Source organism: Rousettus aegyptiacus, unplaced genomic scaffold, assembly GCF_014176215.1.
Source record: "Rousettus aegyptiacus isolate mRouAeg1 unplaced genomic scaffold, mRouAeg1.p scaffold_m13_p_17, whole genome shotgun sequence".
NCBI classification, from domain to species: Eukaryota; Metazoa; Chordata; class Mammalia; order Chiroptera; family Pteropodidae; genus Rousettus; species Rousettus aegyptiacus.
The window spans coordinates 10,556,901-10,579,043 of record NW_023416292.1 but is presented as its reverse complement, the minus strand read 5'-3'; the positions used below and the strand labels follow the sequence as shown (position 1 = coordinate 10,579,043).

Here is a 22,143-nt window from a genome sequence, read left to right as displayed (position 1 = left end):
GACTGCTCCCAAGAGATTAATGTGTTTCTGTGTATTCTGCTAAGGATAGGATTTTTTTTTTGTTATCACTTTTATTGAGGTGTCACATATCATAAAATTAACCATTTAAAAATGGACAACTGGGTGTATACATTTGCTCAATTCTCTGATATGATCTTATATCTGTAATAAGATCGATTTTTATTTTCATATGCCTTCCCCATTCATTCATTTATTCGTTCATCCATTCAGCAAATAATTATTGAAAGCCTATTATAAACCAGGTACTATCTAACATGCTAAGGATATGGCTGTAAACAAGGATGTAGCTGTCAAAATTCCCATGAACACTAAGGTCAGGAGAGATACACGAGATAAATAAATAACATTATGTTGGTCAAGAACTTGGGAGAGGAATACAGTGGTGCACTCACTGGCCTCCCACACAGCCCCACATGACCAAAGCCAGAGTTTGCAATCCCAAGGCTCAAAGAGATGACCTTTTTCTTCCATCTGCATTGCTGCTTGCAAGCAATAGACAGGGAAGGACTCTGGCCCTTGTACGTATAGATGGGATTAATAAAACAGTGGAGGCATAACAAAGCAGAGGCGTAAATTCAGACATGTAAACAGGAGACAACGGGGGTTCTGGGAACTGCTAGCAGGTGTAGCGCCCGACCGCGACCACACATTGCTACAGCCATTGCTGAAACCTCACAGCTCCACAGCTCTTCCCGCAGGGTCAGAGCCACAGGCAGGGGTGGGCATCTCAATGGTGGAGCTGACACCGCGTGCACACGCTCTGTCGGGGACAGAGTGAGGAAATGACTCGCTTTTTTCAATTTCTACAGTGAAAGGTATGGATCTGCTTCCCACTGAGGCCACCTAATGAGATGATTTAAAAAGCAACTGGTTGGATATTGGGCTGCCTGCCTGGCCAAAGCAGACATACATCCATTATATTAAAACTGGGTAATTTCATGTACCTTAAGTCCTACTAATCTTACTTTTCTATTTCTCTTTTTTATAAGAAATGCTCAGGCTGATTTTTTTTTTTTCTTTTAATCTGATGCTTAGAAACTGGGGGGAAATGCTATTTTAACACTGCAAGTACTTTTGTCTCCTGACAGATGGAGAATCGAATTAAAATCTGAGACAAACTGCCCTTCATTTTCTGGGGGGGGGAAAAAAATTCACTTCCTTCAACAACACAGTACCCATTCCAAGTACAGATGTTTCTCGCAGACCTAGGTCTAAAGAATTAGTTGGAGTGTTAAGATAAATGTTTCTTGTTTTCTGTAAGGAGAGAAACTGTTCTATGTCTTTACATGATTGTCAGCTTTTGTGGAGATATATACGTGTGTGTATGCATGTGAACGTGAACTCAAGTTCAAGCACTTTCTCAGAGGAAAATATGGGAGCAATGACTCAAAAAACTGAAGAAATATAATATTTACCGCGAGCAGACAAAATATTGAAAAAAGGATCTAGAAATATAATGTCCAACACAGGGTATTGTTTAAAAGAAAATGACAGTTTAGAAAATATACTTATTTTGGACAACGTTGGGGGTGGTAATCTTTTGGAGGCCCCAGAAGAAGACCATAACGGGGCGGGTGGTGAGTAGGCTCCTCTCAGGAGAGGGCACGTCTCACCAGCACCAACCCGGCCACCACTTCATTCTGACGTGGCCACTGCCACATGCCACGTGCACTGCTAGCTCCAGGAGCCCAACCTTACAGCTGCTGCTACCTCTGCTGTGACTAAAGAAAGAGCTGTCTCTCCCGTCCCTGTCACGTCACTGGCTCCTGGCACAACACCTGACGTGAGGGTTGCTGAGTGGCAGAGCCCGGGTGACCTGGCTGTACTCTACCTGCCAGGCAGGCGGAGCAAGCCGGTCTGCTTTAGAGAGAAGGTCTTTGCCCACATGATCCATCCCTCGCCAAGGTGGGGGATTCCCAAACATGGGAAAGAGTTTGAACAGACAAAACAATGGCAACTGGCCATTACACGTTCCAACATCATTTTTAAACATGGTGTTATTTCATAATACAATCAAATGTTAATTAGTCTTGCTATATTCACCTTCATTTTCTACCTCAGAACAAAGAGATACGGCCATTTAATTGCCTGATGAATAGGAAATTAAATTGGCTAGTACTAAAAATTCTTTTAAATTCATTCATTCAATCCATTCAATGAGTACCTATTAAGTGCCAAATCAGAACTTGTAACATTTAGTAATAATTTAGAATTAGGAGAGCTGAGAAGTAATGTAGACTGTCTTGTGTTAATATTTTATTGAACATCCTAGTACTATTCAAATTTTAAAATATTTTTTAGAAAAAAATAAATATTTATAATTCTATTATCCATCTTAATTGTTCTGTCTTTATCTTCTTTTCCAAATTTTTTCACATCTGATACTTCTTCATCTTAAATTCTTGCAGAATTGTATTTGAAATACCACAAATTTAAAAATGAAGGCAGTCAAGAATAATAATATTGCCTTTTTTTTTTTTTTTTTTTTGGCAAAGAGCTCTAGAGACACAAAGACATCTCCCCTGAATCTCAAAATATATTTTCAAACATGATAGAATATCAACATCTTGTGTGACAAAAACCACAGTCTGATATTGAGACAGATTTGTTAATAAATAATTACCAAAAAAAATAGAACAGTCTACAGCCATGCCACCCTGAACAACCCTAATCCCATCTGATCTCAGAAGCTAAGCAGGGTCGGGCCTGGTTAGTACTTGGATGGGAGATCACCTAGGAAGACCAGGTGCTGTAGGCATAAAAAATAAAAAAACAAGGGATTGTAAACTGACAAGGTTTTTGCAATCTGTGAGGTCAACCAAGGGTTGTCTTGCCTAAGGAAAAAAAATAAATAAAACACATTTTACTTTTCATACTTAAATAGTTAATCTACTTTAAACTACATTTTGCTGATGGTGAGAAATAGGATGTGTTTTAATTTCCTTCCATATGAAATATTATCCCAGAACCATTCATTAAATCATACATCCCCTCCTCACTGATCTGCAACGTGAGCTTCATCATCTTTCTCACTGAAATTGAGACACGGCTGTCTACTACGTTCCACTGCACTGTCTGATTCTCCCTGCATTAATGCCAGGTGCTCCAAGCACAGTAAACTGCTCCAGGCAGTTTATTTATTCGGAGGAGGTAAGACATGCTCAGGCACCTGGTTCCTGTGACGTACGCAGGGGATCACCTGAAAGGTACCCCAGAGAACGTCCCCATTTCAGGGTTTGTGAATTCTGAAAGTGACCACATGCAACGCCAATTATAAATTGTTCTATGTGTTGTGCTTTTTTCCTATTATCCTCAAACTTTCATTAAAATTGTGCTAAATGTTATAATCTCGCCTCGTCTTTCACCCAGGGAAATAAGAGAAGAAATGGGATGAAATAGTGCAAGGCAGAGCAGCTGTTGGGAGACGGATGCTCCACAAATACGTTCATGTTTCTGCAGTCGGGGCTTTCTGAGAAGAGGCTGACTGAAGAGCAACCCTAAAGACAGAGGCGTCTGGAGACAGGTAGAGATTTACCTCTCTGGGACCATTTATTTAGATTACGGAGTGGTGAAGGAGAGCTCTTTCCTTCCTCTCCCCAGAGTATTTGTTTACATTCTCTCTTTCCCCTTCCCATCCTCACCCACTTCCTTCCAAGCCAAAGGGGAGGGTGGGCAGATGTGCTAGCAACTCCTATATAAATTCTGAGCTTCAAAATTTGGCGATTCCTTCCTTACAGTACAAACCCTGTATGTGCAGGTACATGTGGCGTTCACTGTGCCCCTTTAAGGATAATTTAGGGGTTGGAACTGATGTATGCTGGTCTATGAGAAAAGTCTGTTCCCTGATTCTGAGGTCTCATGTTTATAGATATACATATAGAGGTGATATTGATATATAAATATAGATATGGCTATAGATATGGGTATAAAGATAGACATTCAGAAATATAGAAAATTATGGCAGGTTAACTTGTTAGCTTCCAAGTAAGGTAACATTTCAGACTTTTCACAGCTTCAGACTTCACAGGAGCTACAATCCAAGTAAAATTTGGAGATCATTGAAAGTGATCTTGACAATAGCCCAAAAGCAACCTGGAGACCAGAAATCTGGGGGTGGATGGTGCTGGGTCTGTAAGAGGCGTCCAGGACAGATCTGTTCTCAGAGTTTCCGGTAACTCTATGGGGCAACAAAATTGGTAATAGACTGAATTTTCTGCAATCGAGAGGATTAGGTGAGGGTGGAGAGGTGGGTTACAGAGTGACCAAAATTAGCAATCTGACATTGAAGAATTTGGACTTTATTCTATAGGCGATGAATACTTTTAAGCAATGATGAGATTCGTGGGTTTTTTGTTTTGTTTTTGTTTTTTTAAGATCACTTTGACTGCAACACTTAGCATAAATTATAAGTGACTAACAGTAGGGAGATAAAAAATAGAGATGATTATACTAGTCTAAGTGACAGATGATGAAGTCTTCAACTAAGGTCTATAGATTCTGGTCCTGTCTCTCTTAAAGTGATGTTAAAATTAGATCTAGCTTCTCTGGTGATTGAAAATGCATTTCTTCCTGATTCCGGAATTTGGATTATAGCAAATATGCTTCTTGTGCTCATTCAAATTGAATATACAATCAGTTCTCCACTACATCTTCTCTTGCCACACCGTACCTTATAACTAAACATTCAGCAGATTCTTGAATCACATCTTTCCCCAAAAGGGTCTCCATACTTCTCCGCTCTCAAGGGGCCATGTCTCTTTTCCACTCTTCCTTCTCTTCCTCCGCTCATTCTGTAGCCCTTCTACAGAAGACAAAAAGGAAATACCAGAAATGTGTTTTCTTCCTTTTGCTGTGTTTTTCCTCCTTTCTTCTTATTATCTACCTCCAACTTCTTAATTTCCTCGTCATTCCATCTCTGAAAGCTCCCATTTATAGCTGACAAGTAACACAGACAATGACCCTAGCTACAACCAAGGGAAGAACATTTGGGACTTGAAATACCTCACCTCCCACGTGTCTGCGGTCCTAGTTCCTGCCGCTGTTGACCTTGTAATCTTTTTCTCCATCAAGTTCTGTATAGTTTGAACCTACATCTTCAGCGCATCCTGGCTCTTCATCCTCTTGGTGTCGGTTTGAGCCCCTGAAGATTCTGCATCCATCGATGAACTCTCCTTCTCTTCACTGCTGATGTCCACGTCGCCTTTATCTCAGGAGGCACTCACCCCTCCGAGAGAAGCTCTCTCATGATAATCCTGCAAAATAGGCACAACATAGATATTATCTCTCTTTTATAGATGGAAAAACGAAGTCACAGAGACATGAAGTGACTTACTTCAGAGTCACACGGTACATCGGTGTCAGCGCCGAGACAAACGGCCTGGCTGCCTCGCTCATCGTGTACTGCTTTTTCTAGGACAGCATCCTAGCTAGTTAGAGACATTTTTCAAACGAAAGGCTTCCATTCATTCTCAAGGATTTAATTAAAGCTTTCCACAATACTCAAAGGGAAAAAAAAGGAAAAGCTTAGAATAGCCTATAATGTAATTCTGATTGCCTTTCTCTTAAAAAAAAAAAAAAAAAATCACGCCTGTAGCTTCATCAAAACATTTGAGCTGTATGTATTTCAGACACAAACCAGAGAACTTGAACAGTTATCTAAAGTTCAAGAAGAAGCCTTTTAGAATTACTTCTAACTGTCCAGATAATACAGGGTATTTAATGATTTTATTAGTATAATCAAAATAAATCAATTTCCATCCCATTATATAAATACAAGAACTGAGGAAAAAATGAAATCTAAAGAATGTTTTAATTATATTATATGATTGTACTGTTTACTCTTAGAAATATAAACACTTGAATCAATAGTTAAGAGATAACCAAGTACCGAACTTGATGCTTTCCCCAAAGACACTAAATACTATTGAAATTCCAAGAAAAAAGAATTTTCCTTGAACCTACATTACAGGTTGCAATCTCCCACGCGATCTCAATAAAGAAAACTAGATGGCTTCCTTTCTGTGTCTGCCATAGGAATTTTTCAGTAAGGTTCACAAAGTAAATGTTTTAAATATTTTATATTTTATGTATGGCAATAAGAAATAGAAAAAGTTCAGTAACCCTCTAATATACAATTTCAATATTCAATGAATATATAAATGCTACATGCTTAAAGATATTAGTTGGTGCCACGTTCTTGAATACAAGAATTGTCAAATGTCTTTGGAGCATTTTTTCTTTTTTCCCTCCAGCTTTAGTGAGATATAATTGAATATAATGTAGTTTAAGTTTAAGGTATTACAATCTGATGATTTGATGTCAGGAAACTGAAGATCAGTCTGGTCTTTAGTCTGTGGTGGTTTCTATATTTATTGCTTTTCTTTCTGCTATTCTTGATGCTACTATCAAGTATCTGTTGGATACTCCTTTTCACAGCAAGCTGGAGAGATGCCCCTTCCAAAGTTTGTCTACCCAGACGACCGGCTCAGTTATAGGGATCATTCCTCCAGCATCCATGAGCCACACTCCCAACAGAGGCCAGCTATCAGCCCAGTTCCATGAATCCCTCCTCTCTTCTTCCTTCCAACCATTAGCCTCTCTCCCCTCATTCTTCTCTCTTATAGGCAACTTCACTCCATCTTTTTTTGAGCCTGACTTCCCAAAGAATGGTTATATGGTGAAGGTAATACAAAAGAGAAGAAAGGCAGGTCCCCTGATCAATCATTCTCAAAGCACACTGTGCATGGCAATCACTGGAAGTGTCTTTTAACATGTATGTCTCAATCGGTTTTGAGTGGATCCCAGGAATTTGCAGGAAGGGCCCCAAATAAATGTGAACGGGTGGTTCCAAGGCCTGGAGAAACATTGGTGTAGGTCCTGCATTGTAAACTCTTGACTGACCCTTCATGAGGGATGGGAATGGAAAAACGCCTCTCAGCTTTTTATGATGAGCCTACGATTAGCCTTCAATCTGGAAAATACAGGAACCGATTTCTCAAATCAGGTTATCTTGCTTCGTAAGTTTTACAAATTTTTTCTAAGATATAAAAATTCTAGGTGTCAGGATAGGACTCAGTCCCTTTGAAATGACAATGGCTAATAGATTCTTTTCTGCACAAGAAGCAGAGAAGGTATTAACATGATGCATAAGCTATTAATATGGAATATTTTACATATCTATGTGAATTACATATACATATTTTCAGATATAGCTGTCGCAAGTATTTTCACCGTCAGCTTATTTTATAAGCCTGTATGTTATACATACACGTCTGTCCATGTCTTATAGAAAAACACAAAGTAATTTTACTTTTCTCATAGAGAAATTTTTTCTTATTTTGCTTTCCCCTCACAGAATATAGATCCAGTCTTATAATCATAACAATTTCTACCTAAGAAAAAAAAAATATGTAGAGTACAAAGCATAGTAATAAGCAACATTCAAAGTGAATATTTCTTTTCTCCTTTTTCTCCCTCCCAGTAAGTACTCCAAGACATCCATTAGCTGTTCTCAGAAAGAAAAAAAAAAAAAATTACCTTTTTGAAATATGAAAAATCGAAAGCTAGAAAATGTAAAATAATAATGATAAAAATGTAAACAGGTGCATCCAATACTTTTATTGTCATCTTATCACCACTGTCCTTAAGAAATGGAGCCTCGTAGGGAGCATACGCCTATAATTCTGGTTAGACAATTTCTCTCCTTGAATACCTATCCTAAGAATTTTTTTGTGTGTTACTGTACCATTTACAAAAAAGGGGAGAAATCATTGTGAATTAAATGTAAAATAGCACTGTATGTAAAATCACTTTTAGATTGTTTTATTACTTTGTAATATACTACTTTCTTGCTATTATTCACCAGATGAGAATTCAGTGCATACTTGCCTTACTACACTAAGATGCCTCCCAAAACTGAGCGGGAGAGTCCTTTAAGTCCTTTGATTACAGTGAGAAAAAATGTTTAGGAAACCAAGAGGCAAAGCGTGGCCCTTTACCCCCTACTAAATGCAATACCACTCCTGCCCTCTGCCTTAGAATCTGTAGCTGGGTGGCTCTCTGAATAGTAGGGTCAGACACAGAGGGACTGCTTCAGAAGCAACCAAGGCTGTGTGCAGTAAGCCCAGGTGACCAGTGTACCGGACAGAGGTGTACTATTACTTTCTGCATAGAAGAAATTATGACCCTTTGAGATATTCTATGTTTAAGATGTTCAGCTGTGTTTTACCTTATTTTAAAACATTGATGGGCAGATTTTACACCGTATATTCATAAAGATATTTTTAAAAATAAGAGTTATTTCCAAAGGAAGAGAACATTTGACAACGGACTATCAGATGCTATGTGGTCTCCTTTATCTTCCTTCTCTAAGAACAATACATTACAGCCACCAACCATTCACTCATTAGCTTTGCAATAGAAGGAAAATGGACCTTAGCAGAGACCCAGGTAGGGGATTTGCCCAGGAATGTCTTATAACTACACTAAAACGAGAGAGAGAGAGAGAGAGAGAGAGAGAAGATGGAAACCCCTTAAAACATAAAATTCATTAGCATAGAAAAGATGAGAAAGGATTGATTGAGAGAGATATTTCTGAAGATGTTGTGTGAAATCTATTTTATTACTAAAAACATTTTTTTTTATTGCCTATTAGTTTCAGACATACTTTAGCTCCATTTCTGAATTATTTTGCTTAGCATGGCTCCTAAAGGTATAGCTTTCAGAATTTCTGCCTTTCCTCCCCCCTTGCTTTTGGAAAGCAGTTAAAGGCTTGATAGCCAAGACTTAAATGCATCAAGGGAAGTAATTAATCGTTTTGCAAAATGAGGGCATACTCTTTGTAATGTGAAAACTCACAATTTATGTAACTGTTTAGCAAATCTATGTTTTCTTAATATTGATATGACTATACAGAAACGTAATTTATACTTTATTTCAGATACCCAGTCTTAAAATTATAGTTCAACTATCTTATTGAGATTAGTTAATTATTTCTGAAAACTCTGGAGAGCTACTGATGCGATGTAGAGCTAGATGAGGCCTCTAAGGTGCAGGAAGCAATTCCTGCTAGCAGTTCATTTTGGATCCATTAAATTGCTCTTGGGATATTAATATATATATATAATATAAACTGCTTTTGTATCTTCTTAATTTTTTCCTATTATTAAAAAAACAAATTCTCTCTTCTATGTGGAGTTCATTAGTGATTTCAATGTTTGTGAGAGTGTGTGTGTGTGTGTGTGTGTGTGTGTGTGTGTGTGTAAGAAAGGGCTCAAGGGAAGCAGCAAATATATCCCTTCTATAAACTTGAGAAATGGAACAATCACTTGGACTACAGGCAAAACGATGATGCTTGGAAAACAGACAATAAGACTTTTAAGCAAGTTTTGCCTTTCTGGTTTTGTTTTTAAAGACTCCAACTTTTCTACTGTTCAATATAATTTTTAAGAGCTTTGCTCAAGGGAAGTTTGGGAATGTGGCAAAAATCAGGCAACAGCAGATAGATAGATGATAGATAGATAGATAGATAGATAGATAGATAGATAGATAGATATAATATAGTATTATTTCATGGTATACAAAACTGTTTTCATTTTGTTAGACTTCAGAGCATATCAGAGTGTATACTGTTCTCTCTGAAAACTTATGCGCAGGAAAAAAACAGTACCTACCATACAAAACAGCAATTTGTCATTCACTCTACCATAGTTTTTAACAGCATTTTTGCTTTTGTTGCATCAGTAAGGGGACCGCACTGTGATGTCAATTTTTTCACCTGTGAAAAAAATTCATTTAATTCATCAACAGCATTTTAGATTGTTACAAGAAAAATTCATTTGAGAATAATGACCGAAAAAACTCAAACCTACAGAAAGACTGTTTGAGACATAGAATAGTTATAGCTTAATTTCCCCCTTAAAATTGAATCATTTCTTATACAACTGGAGGCAGAAACGGTTTGATAATGTCCCTAAAATACGATTCAGAACAAATGGACTTAACATTACAGGATAATGTCGTTATATTTTGCACTTTTCTACTTTCAATTTGAGGGGATGTCCTAATTGAAAGAATTTGTGATCAAGAACAAGGAAGCCTGGATTTGGGTCTGGACCCCTCCTTGTCAACTACCTATGTCAACTCTGCCAAACTACTTAACCTCTGCAAGGCACAGTTTCTATATGCCACAAAATAAAGAGTTTTAACTTATTGGAAAAACTAATTCAAGATTCTAGGTGAATGTCATAGGGTTTTTGTTTACTTCTTTTTGGTTTTTTTGTGGGAGGTTTTTATTTGTTTGCTTATTTGTTTGTTTGTTTTTGGCTTTGGGGGTTGTTTGTTTAGTGTATCTTCCAAAGTAAATCTCATGAAACTATTCTTATTCTTCCTTTTTTAAGAGTGTGTATAAGAGTGTGTTGGAAGGCAGGCCTTGGGGGTATCTAATATGTATTATCAAATTTCACATTTCATTGATGAGTAACAAAACCTCAAAAATATGTTTTTTTCCTTCTTAAACAGAGAAATACTTACCCGTGTTTTCTTATCCTGGACTTATTGTCAGGCTATTTTATTTTTGAGTATTATTCTCTACTCCTTTATTCACTCGTGATGTCTCATTTGAGTGCTGTTTGCTGGGTTTAGTGATTATTTTTCTTCCATGTATAAAAGTTGTAAGAGTTTTTCTTCAGAAAAAAACATTGAGAAATTGAATAGCACATTGAAGGTGTTCATGTCAATAAATCGTAACAGAGTTCTTTCAAGAATACAAGAACTTCTACTAAATTTAATCCCTGACTTAGAGTGCGTAATCATCAAAAATTGTAAAATCAGTTAACGGAAAACTAGAAAACAAACAAAAAGAAGTAAAATATATTACCTGCGAAACCATTCTATAAATTTCCTTCCTGTTTCATTTTTTTCTCTCAATCACCAACTTTTACATAACAGTAAAGAGCCATATTCTGCCATTAACATTTATTTTAATAATTTCCAATTCACTGTACTGATTGCACTCAATTACAGTAATCATTATCTAGCCTTTATCTCTCATGAGTATTTATTTTTACAACAATCTATGAAGATTCCAGGGTAAGATATGATGCCTGAATCCTACTACTCTCTTTCTTTCTTGGCTTTTAGTCTATAGAGAGACAGGATTCAAAATTGAGATAAATGGAACAAATGATCAGCTTTTAATTAGGGCTCTTGCTACCAGGTATATTGGAGACTCAAGTAGCATCTACACTTTCCTGACTCAAACATTAAGTCAAAGGTGGGGAAGCCATACCTGAGATAATAAAGACCTGGTTTGCTTATTTTATGAACTGGTAATACAGAAACAGAGATTCGCAGAGAACTAAGAAAGATCTGCCGAAGTCACCCTGCTTTGGCCCCACCATCTGTTTAATGCAGTTGATATGAAAGTCAAATTCTCCCCTCTCCTAAACAGATACGTCACTTCTCCTATGAGGAGAAATAATGAAAAGATAAAGAAAGAAATCTTAATCTTTCCCTCCGATCCTGCCTTTTTCCTCCAACTTTTCAGCTGCATAATGGACTGGATTTTCTCTAATAAAAATATTTGGACAGGTAAATAATTCTCACACACACACACACACACACACACACACACACACACACACACACATTGTTATCCTTAGTTTCAAAAAGTAGTACTGATGTGTCAGGATGTGGAGGCTTGATTTGAAAGATTAACAAGTGAGTATCCGTTTTATTAACCTAGCTGACATACACCGAGTTCCAAAGACACAGTTCTCAGATCTCTGGAGCACAGGTGAGCAGAAAGGGAGAGAATGATGTAAAAACAAATACTTCAAAAGAAAAAAAAAAAGATTATAGATGTTTCCATATAAGTCACTAAGCAACTAATTTTTGATTTAATTTATACTGCCTAGAATTTTTGGAGATCCATGTTAAGTTACGAATGACACTACAGAAAAGGTAAATAATAGTGAGCAAGTCAAATGTACACCTAACTAAAATTTTTTTAAAAAGGAGAGACATAATAGGGCACAGGAATATTTGAAAAAAATATCATTGCTAAAATATGGATAAAAGCCACCAATCCACGGATTGAATAATCCACTGAATTCCAGACAGGCAAAATAAAAAGAAAACCATACCCACTCACATTATATTGAAATTATGGAACACTGAAAACAAGTGGCAAAGAGTAAAAAGCAGCCAAGAAGGGAAAAAACTTTTTAAGAAAGTGCAAATTGTACTGCCAGCTAAATCTCAAAGAAGAACAACAGAAGTCGTCATATAGCGCAATGGCATTTTCAGGGTTGAGAGAAAATAACTGTCAAGCTACTATGCCTCACAAAAATATCTTTCAATATCAAGAACAAAAATAAAAATATTTCCTGACGAATAAACTAATAAATTCACCTCCGGTAGAGATTCGCCAAGAAAGTTCTATAAGGAGCTCTTCCACCAGATGGATATTCATATAAAAAAGAATATCTGAGAATCAAAAAAGAATAGTAGCAGGAGAAAAAAACCATTCGTTTATAATAATAAAAGTTTTAATTTTCCAGGAAAATATTCCAATTCTAAATTTGTATGCATAAAATAATCTATCCTTAAACACACAGAGCAAAATTTGACAGAATTACAAAGCGATATAGAAAAATCCACAGTCAAGAGCAGAGATTTTAACATACCACTTTTCGTTGACTGGTAGGTCAATAATGCCATTTCGAAAAATGGTCATAAATTACAGTATGCATGGCCCTTTCCAGTGTGATTTTGTCACTTTGCCCATGAAGTGTGAAGTTTATTTCTGCACCATTGGAATCAGGGTTTGGATATGTAATTTGCTTTGGTCAAAGAGCCATTAGCAAATGTGAAACAAGCACTTACACCCTGGGGCTCCTCTCTTGATGGGCTTGGGAACCATACAACCACCACCTAATGAATGAGCCTGGGCGATCCTGCTGCATAAAGAAGGCTCTGGGCTCGGTTTTCTCCATCATCCCTCGTGAGAGCCCACCAATGCAATGACCAGTTCTGTGGATGCTAAAGACTACTTATGAACCACCAGCTGGCCACTAACGTATGAATAAGCCTACCTGACATCCCTTTGAAGAGAGATAAGCCATTCTAACTGAATTCAGTCCGAACCGTTGACCTAAAATATATAAACAAACAATTTATTATTTTAAAGCAATAAGTTTTGGAGTAGTTCATTTTGCAGTGAAAGCTAACTGATACAACTACCATTTACAGAAGCAAAGGTAAAATTAAAATAATATATTGCTTATTGATACATAATACAAAGTTGATAAAAACTATTTTAAAAAGCAAGAGGATGATTAACACAAAAGTCAAAATATTGTCCAAGATGAGGACAGAATTGGAAAAGGGCATATAGAGAATTTAAAAAATATCTGTGATATTCTATTTTTTCCTTGGGTAGTGGTACACTTATTTGGTTTTTTATTATTATCGTCTAAAAGGTACAAAGATGTTTATAAACTCTGATAGAAGTATATTTCACATTTAAGAAAGGAGAAATATAAATTAAAAAGAACAGCAAAATCGATATCATATGTTGGGGAAAGGCCATAGGGAATAAATAGAATGGAAAGAAAAGTTCTCCATGAATGGCTGGAAACGATATTCAATATACCAGTAAAGAAATACAGCCAAAGATACCTGACTGAGCAGAAACAGTATTTGGAAGTAAATTAAAAGAATTACCCTTGTCTCTGAAATATTTCTGAATAGCTCCACTTGGTGAATCACAGGCTTCTGAGAAAATGATGCAGAGCAATTTACCTAAAGATTCTATGCAGGTAAAAAAATAAATAAAATAATTAATAAAATAAAATAAACCAGAATATTCCAGAAAATCAGACTAGGAGTACCAGGAATGCTAAAATGGAAAAGGTAAAGGAACTAAAATAGAAAGACTCTCTGTACATTTATCTCTTTTCTGTACAAGCTGGGCAAAGGAATATTTTATTAGCATTTGGAACTTTGAGCTCAAATTTCAGTGCAGGCCTCTAATAAACTCTATTGACCCATCTGAAGAATTATTTTTGCTGAGGCTTACATCAGCCTAGGAACCTGGAAGGGGAGCAGCCTTGGTCAGTCTCACACTCCTGTCACATTAGGCTGTGTGCTATGAAAGGAAGCAAGAAAACAGAGGCAGGCTTTCTACCCCTTTGGGAGCCTGTGTGGTGGAGAACATGATATCGCTAAAGCAATCCACAAGGGAGGATGAATGTGTCAATCATGGGAGGTGGAGCTGGTGCCTCAGGGAGCCTGCAGGGTAGAGCGGTCATTCATTCCTGTTTGCCTGGGAAAGTTGGATTTATACCATTGTTTGGGCATAATTATTAACAGCACTCCATCTCACTCAGAGAAGTGTCTGTTTTGACAATAAATTACATAGCCATCCTACTTATAAAGAAAGTCTTTTGAAAGGAGTTCAGAGCAATGAGGCTGAAAAGAAGAGCCTGTCTGTTTTCCCAGTCTCATCTTCACCAGCGTCTGATAAGCGCCTCTCCTCCAGGACGTGATAGCTATCCCCAGGCTCCCCCCACAGTCATCTTCCTTCCTTCCCCCCCCCTGCCCCGCCTTCTCTCCAACAATAGATATCACATCATCACTCTCTTCATTCCAAATAAATGGAAATCTCCTTATAGGAGTCCCTATATCTCAGAATTCAAACAGGGGGCGGGGGGGGGGGGCGGGCAAGTGGGGAGAAATATGGGACTATACGAAAAAATAAACACTGAAAATTCCTGTTCTGAGTATGTCTCAATTTTCACTGTAGTTTTTTCTTCACTATAAAAAAGCTGCTTCAATATCAACAGATACTATTTTCCAGTGTCAGATGTTCGCAGGTGCCTCAGTGGAGTGTATTAAACCACATCTTCGATGCACTGAATTACCTTTCATTCGCTCATGTTTACTTTCATTTTTCCATGTGTGCTGGAGTGTTTTCAATAGCTACAAGTTTTGCCTTCATCAGATTTTCCATGTACAAAAATGACATACTTACTACCGAAGATGACTGACAAGTTTGGTTGTCATTGTGTGGAATTGAAAATATCTAAAATGCCTTAAAGTAATCTCCTAGATCCCAACTTTTCTTCTTTAATTTCCATTCCCATGTGATTTTAGCATTCGGCTTCTAAAAGCTCGTATTTGCGTTTTCTTTTTTTTTCTTTTTTTTAAAGGTGAGAACTCTACCATCTGCCTCTACGATGATCATATTTTTCTCTAAAATAAATACAGTACAGAACTCTCATTTTCTAAGTTAAAATTTCAGTCTTATTAAGATAGCTGACATTTTATAATTTAACCAGAGGCCAATTTTTTTCAGAGGGATGTTCTAGAAGAGAAACCAACATCAGGTTATGAGCTGGACATGAGCTATTGATTCATTCAACAAACATTTATGGAGTGACTACGATGAGCCAGACTAGATTATGAGCCTAGTTTTACAGCTGTCAGAGGAAGTAAAGCCAATGATAGTGGAATGTCCTCATTTTCCTGCAATTCACGTCTCCTCCCTAAAGGATTTCAGATTAGCAATTCAATGCCCAAGGAGCAGTAGCAGATTGGAAGTCAAAATATCCATTCATCGATTGTTTAATGCCCTTTAGACTAAAGTTAAATGCTCTTTAGTTAACCTTGAGACCTGACCGTGACATTTTATTTTTCAGTCCCAACCCTATTCCTAACATAAATTTTGGGTTTAGCATGCATGCATTAGTTGTCTTCAGAGAAAAAGAGATGATCAGGTCACAAGAGGGGTCTTGAATCCCTTTGACCATCTAATTATAATAAACAAGAGAGAAGAAAATGAGGAACTTTCACCTACGGCCATGATTTTCTCAGAAAAGAAACAGGAAGGATATACAGATATAGAGGGACACGCATGGAGATATAGGGGGGTATAGATACATATAAAAGAAGCTGTGAGCGAGTGCTGGGTTTTAATGCCCTTAAAGTTTATTATATAACAAACTGGCTCTGACTAATTGACTTACCAATTCTTCCTCCATTTCTGAAGCAAGCTGAGACTGAATTGAAGAAGTTTCCTCCCCAGAAGGAGCCAGGCGCTACACTGGTGTTACTGATACAAAGGTCAACATCACACCCTCAAACTGTTCGAGAAAATGGCAAATGAGTCAACTATCAAGCTCTTTTCGAGGCTGGAACTACGTGATTCTTCTACTAAAATATGTCTAATCTCATCAGTAGGTCGAGAAGTAGCTTATAAATTTTGATCCATGTAATCACAAAGCTCTAAGACAACTCTAGAAATTCACTGAAATTAAACGTCTTGTTTAACTTGATTCTAATATTTTCAGAGTATATCCAGTCCCCACAGTAAGATGGATTTGGGCTTCTAATTCATGAAAAGTAACACAAAGGAACCACAGTTTCGGGAAGAAAAATGTGAAAACCACTTAGATTCTCATTCATTCATTCATTTATTCAATAAATACTGAATGAGCACCTAATGTATGCAGGCACTGAATATGCAGCAGTGAGCGCAAAAGCCAAGAACCCTTCCTCAAGGAATTTATTTTTATCATACGCACAAAAAAATATATGCATAAGTCACAAAATTATTCTTTTGAAACAAATATGGATTTCTTATAAGTTTCTTAGAAGCAAATAAATTTATGCCATAAATTAAAAAGCACAGGGGGAAAAGACTGCTTTAAAAATCAGATAAGAAACTTAAAAGCAAAAATTAAATTGTACACAGGATTATCTCATTAGCATGAATATGTGGTTTTCCTCTGCTCAAATATAGATGTCACTCATCGATCATCATACTCTTTCCATCTGAGCCCAGAGGTGATCTCGAAATCTTTTTCATAGTCCTCTAAGCGTCCAATAACAAACAATGCGGCAGACACTCAGGGTAAAAACATTGTCTTCACCGATGTGATAGATGTAGAGCATCCATCACAAATGTTTAGAGAGTACCTACCAACTACTGAGAACTGCTACAAGTTAAAAATAGGACCGGAAGACATTGACACTCTGGTTTTCCGTTATCCCAACAATGCCTGATTCTTAAGAATTCCTTGATAGCTCTGATGAGGAGGGAAACATCTTTTTAATATTTATACTAAGTCAAGTTGAATTTGACACATTCACCAATATTAATATCAGTTAAACACCAACTGGTTTTATAGAAATCGTATTTAAAGGAAGTTACTTAGAAAATATCCCACTCTACAAAATGGATTCAGCTGTTCTGAAAAGTAGACTTCTTTTTCCAAGAATAAAGCGACATATAATAGATCTCTTGCTGTTAGGAGGAAATATGTCACATTATTATCACTCTGCAGCAGTGATATAACAGGGTTAATTTCAAAATTTATATTTTTTCTGAATACCTAAAATTTATTGAGCACTTATTTATACAGAATGATAATCTTTTGTTATAAATGATAATATTTATATGAGGTTTTACAACTTTCAAATACATTTAAAGTTCATCTCATGTAGTGCTCACCATCACTGCACAATGATTAAATGACAAGATTCGAACTGAGATCATCTGATTCCAGATCTGATTTACTGACCAACTATCTATTTTAAAGACAGTAATGATATAGCTTTTTCTGATCCGACAATCAGACATGATATCATATATATGTATATATATACACACACACATATATACACACACATATATATATTTTAAATAGACAGCGTGTTTTTGGCACATGGTTTGCATTACTTGGTGTTACTTCTCTATGTTTATTCTTTGATGTTCTACAGTACTTCTGTTGTATACCTCTTTTGACAATTACCTTGGACTATAGTTTTTCACACTGCCTTATTTCCCCTACTAGATTTATAAGTACTTGAAAGCTGACAAGATCTCTCGTTTTCCGCAGCAACTGATATAATTTGATCTGATGGGTCATCGAATCTTTCTGCTTATAACTTCTCCCCAAAGATGGTCATTTGTCTAACCTGGGTCATTATTTTTGATCTTTTATTTCTCAGTCATCTAAAAGTCATAGCTAGTAGAATCCTGAGTTTATTATTTCTTACCTGCCAATTATTTCTTGAGTAACTTCCAAACCACAAAATAATCCCCTTTCCAAATCTGAGAACACTTCTCTTCTCCTTCTAAGATCAGACCCAGACTCCACAGTTGCTGGAAACATCATTCATACACTTATCCTTTATCACCTCTATCCTGATGTCTAACGACATCCTTTATGCCCCTAGCAGAAAAGGGCATTCCTTCTACAATGTACACATACAGTGATTTATAAACTAGTGTCGTTTATAGAGACCCCAATTTCAAGGTTCCAGTAGATTAGCTGCTTCTCTATATCAATCAAATAACAAGTGTTTGTGGAAATCCAACTATTTAGATCACACAGTGCCAGTCACTCTAAGAACTATCTGTATGCTAGCTGAGACTGAAATAATATTTTTTATTACTTTTTAATTATTTAAGGTTGTAATCTCTTGTTTCTGGAGTGAAACACTATAGTGATTTATGGTAGGGTTAACTCAAAAGTTTGATAGCAATATTATACCATCTTGCTAAAATCCTGCTTATTTTCCTGTGGGTTGTTACTGCTACCCAACACATCAGGGAGGTCAGAGGCATAAAATGACATCACTCTTATCTTGGGCCGCACATCCTATATTTGAAGAAGGGCAATAAATGCAACTAAAATAATTACATTAACTTCAGACTGTGAGCCCTCCTACTATGGTAAGCTCTTGAAGGTAAATTAGTAGGTCTTACTCACTTGTATCACCTGTATATTAATATTTTGTTGAATCAATTAGAGAACAATATAAGAACGACATGCTGAAATAGCTGATAGAAAATAAATTCCTACGAGATTTGAAAAAGGAAAATATTCTAATTTCCAGGACTAGTCATATGAAACTTATCATTTTTTAATTTGTCACAACATTTTGGTAATACGGAGCTAGGACTCCAAAATAAATAAGATTAACTTCAAAAACAACACACAAAATTTTTGATGATTTCATAGTCACTCCATATTCCTTAGAGTCATTAACATTGAATTAGGTTCCGTATTTCTCATTGTTTCTCAAACTCATATTTTGTCTGTTTCAGAAGATATTTCATACATGTCTAGTCCAAAGAAATTACTTGTCTTTCTTTCACACATAAATATGGACTTTGTCCACATGGCTCTATTCTGAGTAATTTAGTAGTATTATGTGAAATACATGAATCTTTTAGTCTCTTTTCCAACTGAAGTTCCAATTATTCCATATGCCTTAGATTAGACTGCTTTTCAAAAAAAAAAAAGCATTATAATCAGTTTATTTTGCAAAAATGATGAATTTTTCTTTAATAAATAGGCATCTAGACCTTACCTGCCTGTATATTTTCTTCAGGTCAGATCCTTTAATGCTTTCTAAATGTTAAAATGGAAAATAAATAAAAATAATCTGATTTCCACTAAAAAGAGATTTCTACAAGTATATTCATAATATCTTGTCTCTTCAAAAACTTTAAGACATCTTACTAAAAAAAATAAAAGAGAGAGGCATAAAATAAAAATATAATAGAAACAGAGAAATTCGGATTGAGGAGAGTAAAGGAAGCAAGTAGCCAACACGGTAAGTGAAGTCAGTTATAATTTTTCTGACAATCAAAACTAAAAGGGATACCGAATATGTCATACAACTTACAAAGTCATCAAGAGGAAACATACGAATTCTTCGAAGTATAAATATAGTGACTGGTCTAAAACGTAATAATTTTTCTAAGTACCATAAAGCAGAAGTAATTTCTTGCCATTGCTTTAGCTCAACTAATATTTATTAAGCATTTAATTTGATCAAGCATTTACACCAAGCATTGTGTTGAATATCAAGATGCAAAAAACTCTAGTTCTTACCTATAGAATAAGTATAATCCACCTAGATAGATAAGATATGTGCTTATAAGGGTAACTGATAATACAAGCTCATGTATTTTAAATGTGAAATAAATCATGTAGCCATTAAGCCCTGGAGGAATTGAGAGAAAAGTGAGACTATTGTCTTGAGATAACCATAAGACAAGCAACTCTGGAGGAACTAGGCCTGGGATTTGAGCACATGGAGCAGAATGTTATTGGGAGGGCCGAGGGCAAGATGAGGTCAGAATCTAGGGTATCAGAGCAAACTAGATGACATGAACAAGTTTTAGTATCCAGAAAATGGATGAAGTGTAGCTTTCAGGGATCCAAGCCAGGCAGAAAGACGCAGTGAAAAGTAAAATTCAAAAATGTATTCAGTCTTCAAGCCAGCTACCTAGAAACGAGTGAAGAATAAAGTTCCATCCAGAAGGCTTGAGGTCCTGCTTACTTTCAGACAGACTCCTTGGAGTGAGTGGATAAGAAGGAGTAGAAATAGATGCTTCCCGAAGTGAGGCAGTGCTCTCCATGGACTGGTGCCTGCTGAGAAAATCACCTTCGAGAGTCAAGTTTTGGCAGCCGGCAACCCTGAAACCAGAGTGTTCAGAATAGCCAATAGGACAACAAAAGGTCTGGACGTCACGACATGTGAGGACTTACTTAAACACTTGAGCGTGTTCATCTTAGGTAAGGAGACGAAAAGAAGCGTAACAGCTGTCTTCAGCCCTTTAAAGGGCTGCCATGTACATCTATAAATGTCAATAATTTTTTGATACGTTCATGTATCATTTCTTCGTTTTCAAGCACGAAGTATACAGTCTCAGTTCAAATTTTTCTTAAGTGAATAAGTGGTCTACTTTTCAAAACAAATGAGTTTTCCATCCTGAGAGCTGGAAGTTAGATGACCCTCTGTCAGGAACGCTGTACATGATCCTTTGGCAGTGATGTGGTGCCTTATGCAGAATTGTCACTTTCAGTTACCTCTAGCTCTGTCTTCTGGTGAGTCATATCGTTCCAACTTTACCTGCTTCCAACCAGAGAATACTCGCTCCCTTTCATAGGTACCTCGGCTCCCAAGGCTGATCCTTCTGTCTTGAATCCCTCCTAACTGCAGAAAACCAAGGCTGAAAGAGGTCGGTTTACTAGTTCCAATTCTCTCTCCAGGAGGCAGAACCCGTGAGACAGGTGTATGGTAAGGCAAGAGCAAGGGCGGAGAGCATCTCCTTGTTGAATGAGGATCTAGGCAGGACACAAACCAGTCTCCTTTTAGAAACAGAAGGAGTGGGAAACTGTTGATTAGTCAGTATTTTGTCACTCTTCGGAAAGTGGAAAAATGTATTTGAGGAAAAAGAAATTGAAAATATATGTTGAACCTTCTTTCTGCCCTCATTGTTGTGGTTGATATTACAGCACTCTGTTGCAGCTCTCATGCTGGGACCATGTGCCTCCTTGGGGTATTCTTTGTCTTTCTAAAATATACTTTTAATAAAACTATTAAACCTCTATATATATTGAATATATAATCATATATACATATATTTGTGTGTGTGTGTGTGTATGTTGAAATAAATTTTCGTCTAAGAATTCATGGCAAAGGATAACCTTACTCAGCCCTAGTACTCATTGCATTTTGTCGGAAGAATTCTAACATGAGGAATCACTGAGAGTCATCGGTTCTTCCCAGCAACAATGATCGGTGGAGAAGACTTGAGTCACTCAGAGCCCCACCACTGTAACCAAGGTCTGAAACCGAAGCTGGTCTCATCCACCCTTCCTGGCCCTGCTTAGAACTAAATAGAAATGATTTCAGAAGAGATGCCTTTCAGCTTCTTAGCATCAAATCTTCAATATTGACCAAAAGAAAATCTTCCTTGCATGAAGTAAAGCCAATCACAAGACAGCAAGGTAATAAAAATGAATAAAACCATAGCTCGAACTGCATGTCAGTAACAAACTAGATGTTGAGGGTCACATAGGCCAGAAAAAAATGTTGCATTTTCATCTCTAATGGGTAAATCAGTAAGACTGGCAAACAGAAGTCACTCTGCCTAGTTTCCAAAAAGCAATTTGAGAATATCAAAATATTTGGGAGCATCAGAAAACCAGGTTTAGAGGCTCTGCCACCTGGCACAATGCCACCTGCATACCATAGGTCTGTCGCAGTGAAGATTCGATGACTGCTGCCAGCACCGGGCTGGGACCCCACGGCCTG

General features: G+C 36.9%; 1 long non-coding RNA gene and 1 other non-coding gene across 4 annotated transcripts in view; one reads left to right on the top strand and one right to left on the bottom strand.

Moving 5' to 3' along the window:
• Positions 1-22,143, bottom strand: part of LOC107521650 — a 131,428-nt gene that overhangs the window by 23,761 nt on the left and 85,524 nt on the right. For 2 of the 3 annotated variants that reach the window (XR_001599617.2, XR_001599618.2), the window contains 6 exons: positions 13,747-13,833; positions 13,116-13,174; positions 10,552-10,703; positions 9,693-9,796; positions 5,028-5,273; positions 4,691-4,822 (listed from right to left, as the gene is read on the bottom strand). This is a non-coding gene — a long non-coding RNA (uncharacterized LOC107521650). Of the gene's footprint in view, positions 1-4,690; positions 4,823-5,027; positions 5,274-9,692; positions 9,797-10,551; positions 10,704-13,115; positions 13,175-13,746; positions 13,834-16,049; positions 16,414-22,143 lie in introns of those variants that run through there. The other variant, XR_001599619.2, reaches the window with a different exon arrangement.
• On the top strand, positions 2,661-2,779 carry LOC118613023. The gene has a single exon (XR_004955329.1). It is a non-coding gene; the product is annotated as a 5S ribosomal RNA (ribosomal RNA).